Source organism: Balearica regulorum, unplaced genomic scaffold (assembly GCF_011004875.1).
Source record: "Balearica regulorum gibbericeps isolate bBalReg1 unplaced genomic scaffold, bBalReg1.pri scaffold_119_arrow_ctg1, whole genome shotgun sequence".
NCBI lineage: Eukaryota > Metazoa > Chordata > Aves > Gruiformes > Gruidae > Balearica > Balearica regulorum.
This window is the reverse complement of record NW_022679047.1, coordinates 2,940-12,647: the sequence shown is the minus strand read 5'-3', so window position 1 is coordinate 12,647 and position 9,708 is coordinate 2,940. Positions and strand designations below refer to the sequence as shown.

General features: G+C 52.8%; 2 pseudogenes; both read left to right on the top strand.

Annotated features, from left to right (window-relative positions):
- Positions 1–241: 241 nt before the first annotated feature.
- On the top strand, positions 242–1,010 carry LOC142599760 (feather keratin Cos2-3-like; annotated as a pseudogene).
- A 2,881-nt stretch (positions 1,011–3,891) lies between these two features.
- LOC142599759 (feather keratin Cos2-3-like) lies at positions 3,892–4,659 on the top strand (annotated as a pseudogene).
- Positions 4,660–9,708: the final 5,049 nt, after the last annotated feature.

Below are 9,708 nucleotides of genomic sequence, written 5' to 3'. Positions count from 1 at the left end.
GCTGCAAACAAGCCCGCACGAGTGCCCCGGGCCAACGTCCTGCCCGCGACCCCTCAGGGCACTTGGGACTCATCTTCTGCTGGCACCAGTGTGCTCCTGTCCCAGGAATCCTTGGGCCTCCCACCTCAGCACTGAAAAGGAGCCTTCAAGGGGGAGTGGGTACGGCCAAACAAGGAAATGAAAAGGCATCAGGAAACCAAAACACAGCCCGTATCATTAGCTGGGATGTTTTGCATTTGAGATGAGCTTCTCAGAAAATTATTACTTCCACAGAGGCTTCCTCTGGACCTGGGGCACGGCAGGACCAGTATAAAAGCCATCCCAGCTCTTCACTCTCTCATTCGCTTCGCTCCTCTTCTTCTCCTTCGGAAGCAAGTGAGTTGGAAGCTCTGTCCTGCACCGGGGCTGGGGGGTGCCTGTCCTGGGAGGGGAAGCGGGGAGAAGGTGTGGCGTGGAGAGGGGCTGGGATCTGGGCTGAGGGGACTCTGGGGTTCTTGGTTAGGAAAGAGCTTTCCTGGGCCTGGCTCTCTTTGCACAGTGCCCAAGGGGACAGGCGAAGCGGCGCGTGGGTCCCCCCTGCACAGCCTCTGGGTCCTCACCCAGCACGTGCCTCGGCTCCCTCATGGTGGGGTGCGGTGCTGCTCCTCACGCGCTCCCCATGCTCCTCCCTGCCCTCTCTCCAGGTGCACCTCCATCCCCGCAACATGTCCTGCTACAGCCAGTGCCTGCCCTGCCAGCCCTGTGGCCCGACCCCGCTGGCCAACAGCTGCAACGAGCCCTGCGTCAGGCAGTGCCAGAACTCCACCGTCGTCATTGAGCCCTCCCCCGTGGTGGTGACCCTGCCCGGCCCCATCCTCAGCTCCTTCCCGCAGAACACCGTTGTGGGCTCCTCCACCTCCGCTGCCGTTGGCAGCATCCTCAGCTGTCAGGGAGTGCCCATCAACTCTGGGTGCTGTGACCTCTCTGGCATTTCCAGCCGCTACTGCGGGAGAACGTGCCTCCCCTGCTAAAGCTGCTGCAGAAGGGCCCCCGGGAACCCAGAGGACGGTAATGGACTGAGCATGGAGATCCTGGCCATCACTTTCAGAGAGACTGAGCCTCCGTGCCTCCAGCTGCAAAGAAAGGCAGGAAGAGGCACGCCTGGGCTCTCTGAAATCATGGCCCTTGCCTAACTTGCCTGTTTCTCACTCTCTTGTCTCTCTCTTTCTTCTGTGCTGTCTTCTGCTCCCCTGGGCTGTGAGCACCTGCCAAGCACCATCCGAGGAAGGGCCTGCTGCCTCTCTCCCTCTCAGGGGCAGGCAGGCAGGCAGGCGGGCAGAGAGACACCCAGTGCAAACACTTCCTCGGCCAAGGGGCAAAGACTCCTAGCTACCCCTGGTGCTCCCTGTAGTGTGGCCCCCACTCAGAGGACCTCCTTTCCCTCTTTCAACTCATTAAAGGTTTGCTGCATCCCAGCCTGGGCCTCTGTGTGGTCCTTCTCTCTTCCCGAGAGAAAGGCGTCGCTCTGGGGAGATCTTGCAGGCGTAAAGGAGAGCCATCGGCATTCCTGGAGGAAGGGGAGGGTGAGGCACAGGCAGTGGGCATCTTTCAAGCCACTGTCTCTCGCAGCTGAGGAAGATGTCCCCGGCTCCTGCAGGGCCAGCAGCCCTCAGGGCCTGTCTTGCTGCATCCCTGCACACTAATGCCCTCCTCAGCCTTCGAGCATGCCACGCTTGGGCTTGGGAAGCCCAATCGCTGCCCGAGTGAGGAGTCCATCTTCTCGGCCCCTCTGGCTGGTGGTGGTGGCACTGGGAGCTGGTTCTGCATCCATCAGCACCTGTCAGCCCTCCCTGGTGGGCGGCTCTTGCTTCAGCAGGGCCACTCTCCCTGTGGCTTGCTCTTACAGGCCCCAGCATGTCAGGGGTCGTTTCAAGGAAAAGCTCCAGATGGAGACTGTGACAGATCAGATCTGCAGGCTTGGAAATTACTTTCTCCTAATGGGTAATTGGGTGGTTACTAAGTTTAGCCAGGACATGTGTCTGTGCAGCCCATCCTGGTCCTCCATACCTGAAGGAAAGTCTTCAGTGATCTAACTTTCTGTGGTAGAAACCTCCTTCTCATGGGCAGCTGCCCACATCTGCCCGATGGTACGTTCCTAGTTTGAGATCTCCGCCAAGACCTTGGAGTCAGGTCCCACTGGGAAAGAACAGGCGAGGTCTAACCTCAGGACGAAGGACAGCAGAAAGGTTCCAAGTATCACAGGGTTTGTAGGCAGTATGGTGAACAGACCCTCGAGACACAATCACAAAGCCACGCAGATCTTCCAGGAACCAAAGGTTTAATCATAGTGTCACCCAAAGTGTTTAGAATCAGGTAATTCACTGAGGAAACACCACAAACAATACTAGATATTATTTCTCTGAATTTGAACTTGGCTATTCAGAGTCATCTCTGTGGCTCCATCAATAATTCAACACCCACAAACCAAACCCACAACTTCCCGAGTGCTAGCGCTCTAGATGGTCACCCGGTAACCACATAAGCTGTGCTTTGCAGTCCTTTGGAACCCCAAAACACCTGCTCACTGCAAATAGGTGCAGGAATGTTGTCATTCGGACCATCACGTCACACTTTATAGATTGTTGATGGTGGGCTGATGTCCGTGAGAAACAGAGATCCCCACAGCAATTTGGTCTGGCCAGGGTCCCATGACCCCCTGCTTCCCCACCCATAACACAGCAGATTCAAACCGTTTTACAGCTGCATCTACCTCATTTCTACAATCCAGTTTCACCAGGGCTCTGTTAAGGTACTTGCCATCCCTATTATTGATAGCATTTACAAGTTCTTTTTTTCGGAGAATCATAGAATCATAGGCTGGTTTGGGTTGGAAGGGACCTCAAAGATTCACAGGTTGGTAGGGTTTGGGAGGGATCTCTAGAGATAATCTAGTCCAACCCCCCCTGCTAAAGCAGGATCACTCAGAGCATGTTGCACAGGTTTGCGCTCAGGCAGGTTCTGAACACCTCCAGAAGAAAGAGACTCCACAACCTCTCTAGGCAGCCTGTCCCAGTGCTCGGTCACCCTCAAAGTAAAAAAGCTTTTTCCTCATATTCAGATGGAACTTCCTGTGTTCCAGTTTGTGCCCGTTGCCCCTTGTCCTGTCCCTGGGCACTACTGAGAAGAGTCTGGCCCCCTCCTCTAGATATCCACCCTTCAGGTATTTAGAAGCATTAATAAGATCCCCTCTCTGTCTTCTCTTCTCTTCTCCAGGCTAAACAGACCCAGCTCTCTCAGCCTTTCCTCGTAAGAGAGATACTCAAGTCCCTTGATCATCTTTGCAGCCCTCCACTGGACTCTCTCCAGTCGTTCTTTGTCTTTCTTGAACTGGGGAGCCCAGAACTGTACACATTTCTCCAGATATGGCCTCACTAGGGCCATCTAACCTCCCTCCACCTGCTGGCAACACTCTTCTTAATGCACCTCAGGGAGAGAAAGAGTCAAAAGCAGCATCATTGACCACCCACCTGTGGAAGCAATGAGCGGTGATCTTCAAGAGAGCTTGGAGGGTGGGAGAAAGAGGACGCGACACATTGTCCCGCCCAGCAGCCCTTTGGCATCCGGGTGAGGATTGCAGGGCCAAGAGCAGCAGGGCCCTTCCTGCCAGTGGGGCTGCAAACAAGCCCGCACGAGTGCCCCGGGCCAACGTCCTGCCCGCGACCCCTCAGGGCACTTGGGACTCATCTTCTGCTGGCACCAGTGTGCTCCTGTCCCAGGAATCCTTGGGCCTCCCACCTCAGCACTGAAAAGGAGCCTTCAAGGGGGAGTGGGTACGGCCAAACAAGGAAATGAAAAGGCATCAGGAAACCAAAACACAGCCCGTATCATTAGCTGGGATGTTTTGCATTTGAGATGAGCTTCTCAGAAAATTATTACTTCCACAGAGGCTTCCTCTGGACCTGGGGCACGGCAGGACCAGTATAAAAGCCATCCCAGCTCTTCACTCTCTCATTCGCTTCGCTCCTCTTCTTCTCCTTCGGAAGCAAGTGAGTTGGAAGCTCTGTCCTGCACCGGGGCTGGGGGGTGCCTGTCCTGGGAGGGGAAGCGGGGAGAAGGTGTGGCGTGGAGAGGGGCTGGGTCTGGGCTGAGGGGACTCTGGGGTTCTTGGTTAGGAAAGAGCTTTCCTGGGCCTGGCTCTCTTTGCACAGTGCCCAAGGGGACAGGCGAAGCGGCGCGTGGGTCCCCCCTGCACAGCCTCTGGGTCCTCACCCAGCACGTGCCTCGGCTCCCTCATGGTGGGGTGCGGTGCTGCTCCTCACGCGCTCCCCATGCTCCTCCCTGCCCTCTCTCCAGGTGCACCTCCATCCCCGCAACATGTCCTGCTACAGCCAGTGCCTGCCCTGCCAGCCCTGTGGCCCGACCCCGCTGGCCAACAGCTGCAACGAGCCCTGCGTCAGGCAGTGCCAGAACTCCACCGTCGTCATTGAGCCCTCCCCCGTGGTGGTGACCCTGCCCGGCCCCATCCTCAGCTCCTTCCCGCAGAACACCGTTGTGGGCTCCTCCACCTCCGCTGCCGTTGGCAGCATCCTCAGCTGTCAGGGAGTGCCCATCAACTCTGGGTGCTGTGACCTCTCTGGCATTTCCAGCCGCTACTGCGGGAGAACGTGCCTCCCCTGCTAAAGCTGCTGCAGAAGGGCCCCCGGGAACCCAGAGGACGGTAATGGACTGAGCATGGAGATCCTGGCCATCACTTTCAGAGAGACTGAGCCTCCGTGCCTCCAGCTGCAAAGAAAGGCAGGAAGAGGCACGCCTGGGCTCTCTGAAATCATGGCCCTTGCCTAACTTGCCTGTTTCTCACTCTCTTGTCTCTCTCTTTCTTCTGTGCTGTCTTCTGCTCCCCTGGGCTGTGAGCACCTGCCAAGCACCATCCGAGGAAGGGCCTGCTGCCTCTCTCCCTCTCAGGGGCAGGCAGGCAGGCAGGCGGGCAGAGAGACACCCAGTGCAAACACTTCCTCGGCCAAGGGGCAAAGAACTGTACACAATATTCCAGATGTGACCTCACCAGGGCAAAGCAGAGAGGGAGGGTAACCTCTCTCAACCTGCTGGCCACGCTCTTCTTAATTCACCCCAGGATACCATTGGCCTTCTTGGCCACAAGGGCACTTTGCTGGCTGATGGAGATCTTGCTGTCCACCAGGACTCCCAGGTCTTTCTCCGCAGTGCTGCTTCCCAGATCATCTAGTTCCAACCCCCCTGCCATGGTGTAGAAATTATAGAAGCTTAGCTATAAGAAAACTCATGTTAACTAGAAAGCTGCTTAAGGCCTAGAACTGTTCCAAAGCCTATAATTATGGGAAAGGAGTTTGTAATCAAGGTAACAGGTAATGAAGCTAACTGATCATGTCAATGTACAGTCCTGGTATGTTCCAGGTACAGTCCCTACCCAGCCGGACAATAGGCCCGGGAATATTAATTTTATGAAGTAAGTTGTTACAGACGGGTGTATCCACAGCAAGGATACTGCACATGCCTGCAAGAAGAGGGTCATCCAGCGGACACGGGTGTGCGACCACTGACGACCACCGGAGACCCCTTGAGGACCACCGACTCAAATCACTGAGCATGCGTGACAGGGAAGAGAATATGGAAATGGATTCTAAGAAATTATTATCATAGGACTGCCTTTTCTGAGAAAAATTATGAATATGTATATTTTGATTCTATATAACCTGTGTGTTGGTAATAACCTGTATGCACGTTGGGTGGAGCTGTTTCCCCTGGGCATCCAGCACTGCAATAAAGCAAACCGAGGCTAACTCACGTCTGGTAGATTTCTTTTACACATGGGCAGGGACACTCTTCACTAGACTACATTGCCCAAAGCTTCATGCAACCTGGCCTTGAACACTTCCAAGGATGGGCCATCCACAACCTCCCTGGGCAACCTGCGCCAGTGCCTCACCACCCTCATAGGGAAGAATTTCTTCCTAATATCTAATCTAAATCGACCCACCTTCAGCTTAAACTTATTACCCCTTGTCCTATCACTACACTCCCTGATAAACAGTCCCTCACCATCTTTCCTGTAGGCCCCCTTTAGGTACTGGAAGGCTGTAATTAGTTCTCCCCGGAGCCCTCTCTTCTCCAGGCTGAACCACCCCAACTCTCTCAGCCTGTCCTTATAGGAGAGGTGCTCCAGCCCTCTAATCAGCTTCGTGGCCTCCCTCTGGACTTGCTACAACTCAGTATCTTTCTTATAGTGGGGGCCCCAGAGCTGGACACAGTACTGCAGGTGGAGTCTCACGAGCATGGAGTAGAGGGGCACAGTCACCTCCCTCGACCTGCTGGTCACACTTCTTTTGATGCAGTCCAGGACATGGTTGGCTTTCTGGGCTGCAAGCGCACACTGCCGGCTCATGTTGACCTTTTCGTCAATCAAGACAACCCATGTGCAGGACCTTGCACTTGGCCTTGTTGAACTTCATGCGGTTCGCACAGGCCCACCTCTCAAGCCTGCCAAGGTCCCTCTGGATGGCATCCCTTCCCTCCAGCGTGTCACCTGCACCACACAGCTTGGTGTCATTGGCAAACTTGCTGAGGGTGCACTCGATTCCACAGTCCATGTCGCCAACAAAGATGTTAAACAGTGCCAGTCCCAATACCAACCCCTGAGGAACACCACTCATCACTGATCTCTACACACCTATAGAAACTCTTCTTGTTGTTCTTGATGTCCTTGGCCGGGTTTAGTTCTATCAGGTCTTTTCCTTTCCTAACTTGATCCCAGACTGCTTGGGCGATTTCTCTGTATTCCTCCCAGGCTACCTGCCCTTACTTTTACCCTCTGTAGGCTTCCTTTTTGCATTTGAGTTTGTCCAGGAGCTCCTTGTTCATCCATGCAGGCCTCCTGGTGTTTTTGCCTGACTTCCTCTTTGTTGGGATGCATGGTTCCTGAGCTTGGAGGAGGTGATCCTTGAATATTAGCCAGCTATCTTGGGCCCCTCTTTCCTCCAATTTTGTTAAACTTGAAAAAAAAGTTCAACTTTCTCCCTCAACTCAAGGAAGTAATTAAAGCATTGGCATCCCTCAGGCATCCTTGGTCACCTGGGTGCAAAGCAGGAATTCCTGAAGGCACCACTGGGCTCAAAATGGTTCAGGCACACAGAGTCCCACAGACCAGACAAAGCTTCCCTTATGCTCCTCCATCCAGAACACTCCTGCTGTTTGCTGAGCCTCTTGACTGTTCTTTGCTTCAGTTATAAGCAGATTGTCACAAGGATTTTCAAATACGTTTGGAAACCAATATATTTGTGTGCAGTTGCAGGGCAACTTGTTGGGATCATGGAGACATGGTGGGATGGTTTACTTGACTGCAGTGTTGCATTAGGGGGATACAGGCCAGGAAGACAAGAAGGTGGAGTTGCCCTTTCTGTGAGAGAGCAGCTGGAGTGCATGGAGCTCTGCCTGGGAACCAGCTGAGTGCTTATGGGTAGAGATTAACGACCAGACCAGTACTGGTGACATTGTAGTGTGTGTCTGCTATAGATCACCTGAACAGCAAGAACAAGTGGATGAGGCCCTCTACAGACAGCTAGAAGTAGCCTCATATTCACAGGCCCTGGTCCTCATGTGTGACTTCAGCCACCCCAATATCTGCTTAAGGAACAACACAACAAGGCACAAGCAATCCAGGAGGTTCATGGAGGGCACCAAAGACAACTTCCTGACCAAAGTGATAGAGGAGCCAATGAGAGGTGCTCTACTGGACCTTACACTCACTAACAAGGAGGAGCTTGTTAGGGATGTGAAAGTCAAAAGCAGCCTTGGATGCAGTGACCTTGAAATGATGGTATTCAGGATCCTACAAAGAGGGAGCAGGACAAAAAGGAAGAAGAAAGTCCTGGACTTCAGGACAGTAGATTTTGTCATTTCAGAGATCTTCTTGGAAAAAGTCCATGGGATAAGGCCTTGGAGGGAAGCAAGTGTCAGAAAAGCTGGTTAGTATTCAAGGATCACCTCCTCCAAGATCAAAAGCAGTTCATCCCAAGTATGTTAGTGGCAAAAGAAAGGCCAGGGAAATTATAGGCCTGCTTCTGAATGGGGCAGAGGCCATGGTGATACAGGGCAGTAATTTCTTATTCACTTCAGTCTTTATTTGCAAGACCAGTCTTCAGGAATCCCAGGCCACACAGACCAGGGGGAAAGTTTGGAGCAAGAAAAACATATCTTTGGTAGAAGAGGACTAGGTTAGACAATACTTAGGCAAATTGGACATACATAAGTCCATGGACCCTGATGGAACACACCCATGAGTGCTGAGCGAGCTGACTGATGTCATTGTGAGACCACTCTCAATAATCTTTGAATGATCATAGTGATTGGGAGAGGTTCCTAAGGACTGGAGTAAAGCAAGTGACATTCTCATCTTGAAACAGGCTGAGAAAGGGGTGTGGGGGAGCTTTAGAATCCCCATGGAAGGAAAAGATTGTTCCTGGTATGGTCTCCCAATGGAGTCCTCATCTGCCTAGCTAGAAATGTTTGCTCTTCTGCACATGCCTGCTTGGCCATGGGGATTTTCATAGGTTTTGTGCCACTGGAGTTTTACAACTTTCCCCGGGGGTCCTCAGTTTTCTGGAGACAGCACTATTTTGTGGGGGGAATAGAGGTCCTCAATATTTCTGCCAATTGTCCCCTTCCAGTGGTCTCTGCAAATACTGATCTGCATCATCCCATGTACCCTGACTGTGTCCTGTTCTGGTAGGACAACTCTCAACCACAGAAAGGAACCAGTCTCCAGCAGGATCTTTAGGGTTGCCACAAACTCAGAGGTGACAAGGACATCTTATTCCATGGGCGAAAGATGAGGGGTTGGCAGAAGAAGAATGAGGGATACCTCCCACACAACAGGTAGCACATAGAGTATTCATTGGTGTGCTATACTGAGTGGTGTGGATGTGTGGAAGGCACAGCCCTGCACCCTGGAGCATGAAGGGGATGTGAAGGGATGGGTTGATGGGGAATTGGGAAGCCCTCTCCTTTTAGGACCACATCCAGGATGACCGCATGCACCAGCCACTGAAATTATAAGCTCTGATAATTTCAGTTCATTCTAAATTTGAGTTTTCTCCCAAAAAGCTCCAAAAACTCATAATCATAATCTTTCTCCCCCCCCCCCCCCACCAAGTAAGGTCAGGAGCATTAAGGTTTCAGGATCTCTTAGACACCCCCACCCCACAAAAGTTCTGCAGCTGTTCATCATTCAAAGGGTATACCTGATTATGTGAACAGTTCCAAGGCTGATGGAGCCTTGCCCAGCCAAGGAACTCTTCCCCTTAGAGACCACTCTGGAGCTATTTGAAGCCTGTCTTCCCACAGTCTTCTGAGATGGAAAGGAGGAGGAAAGTGCCCAAGCCAGGGAGCGGGATAAGGACTGTGGGAAAAGAGGGAGAGAGGGAGTGTGAATTTGGAGGGGACAGGTTGTCCACACACCCTGACTGGCAGACAGATATTAAGTTCCAAAAAACAAGGGACATGTTCTGAGGGAATTTCCCAGCACACCTCTCACCCTACAACCACTGTAAAACACAGCAATTCATCTGTGACTGTGGCAGTGCCACAGGTCTCAAAAAGAGTGCATACTCTGTGAAGAGGGACTGGGGAAACAGCAGGGGCTGAAGGTGAGCAGGGGAATTTTGGAAGCACGTTGTGAAGCCTCAAAAGTAACAAGGA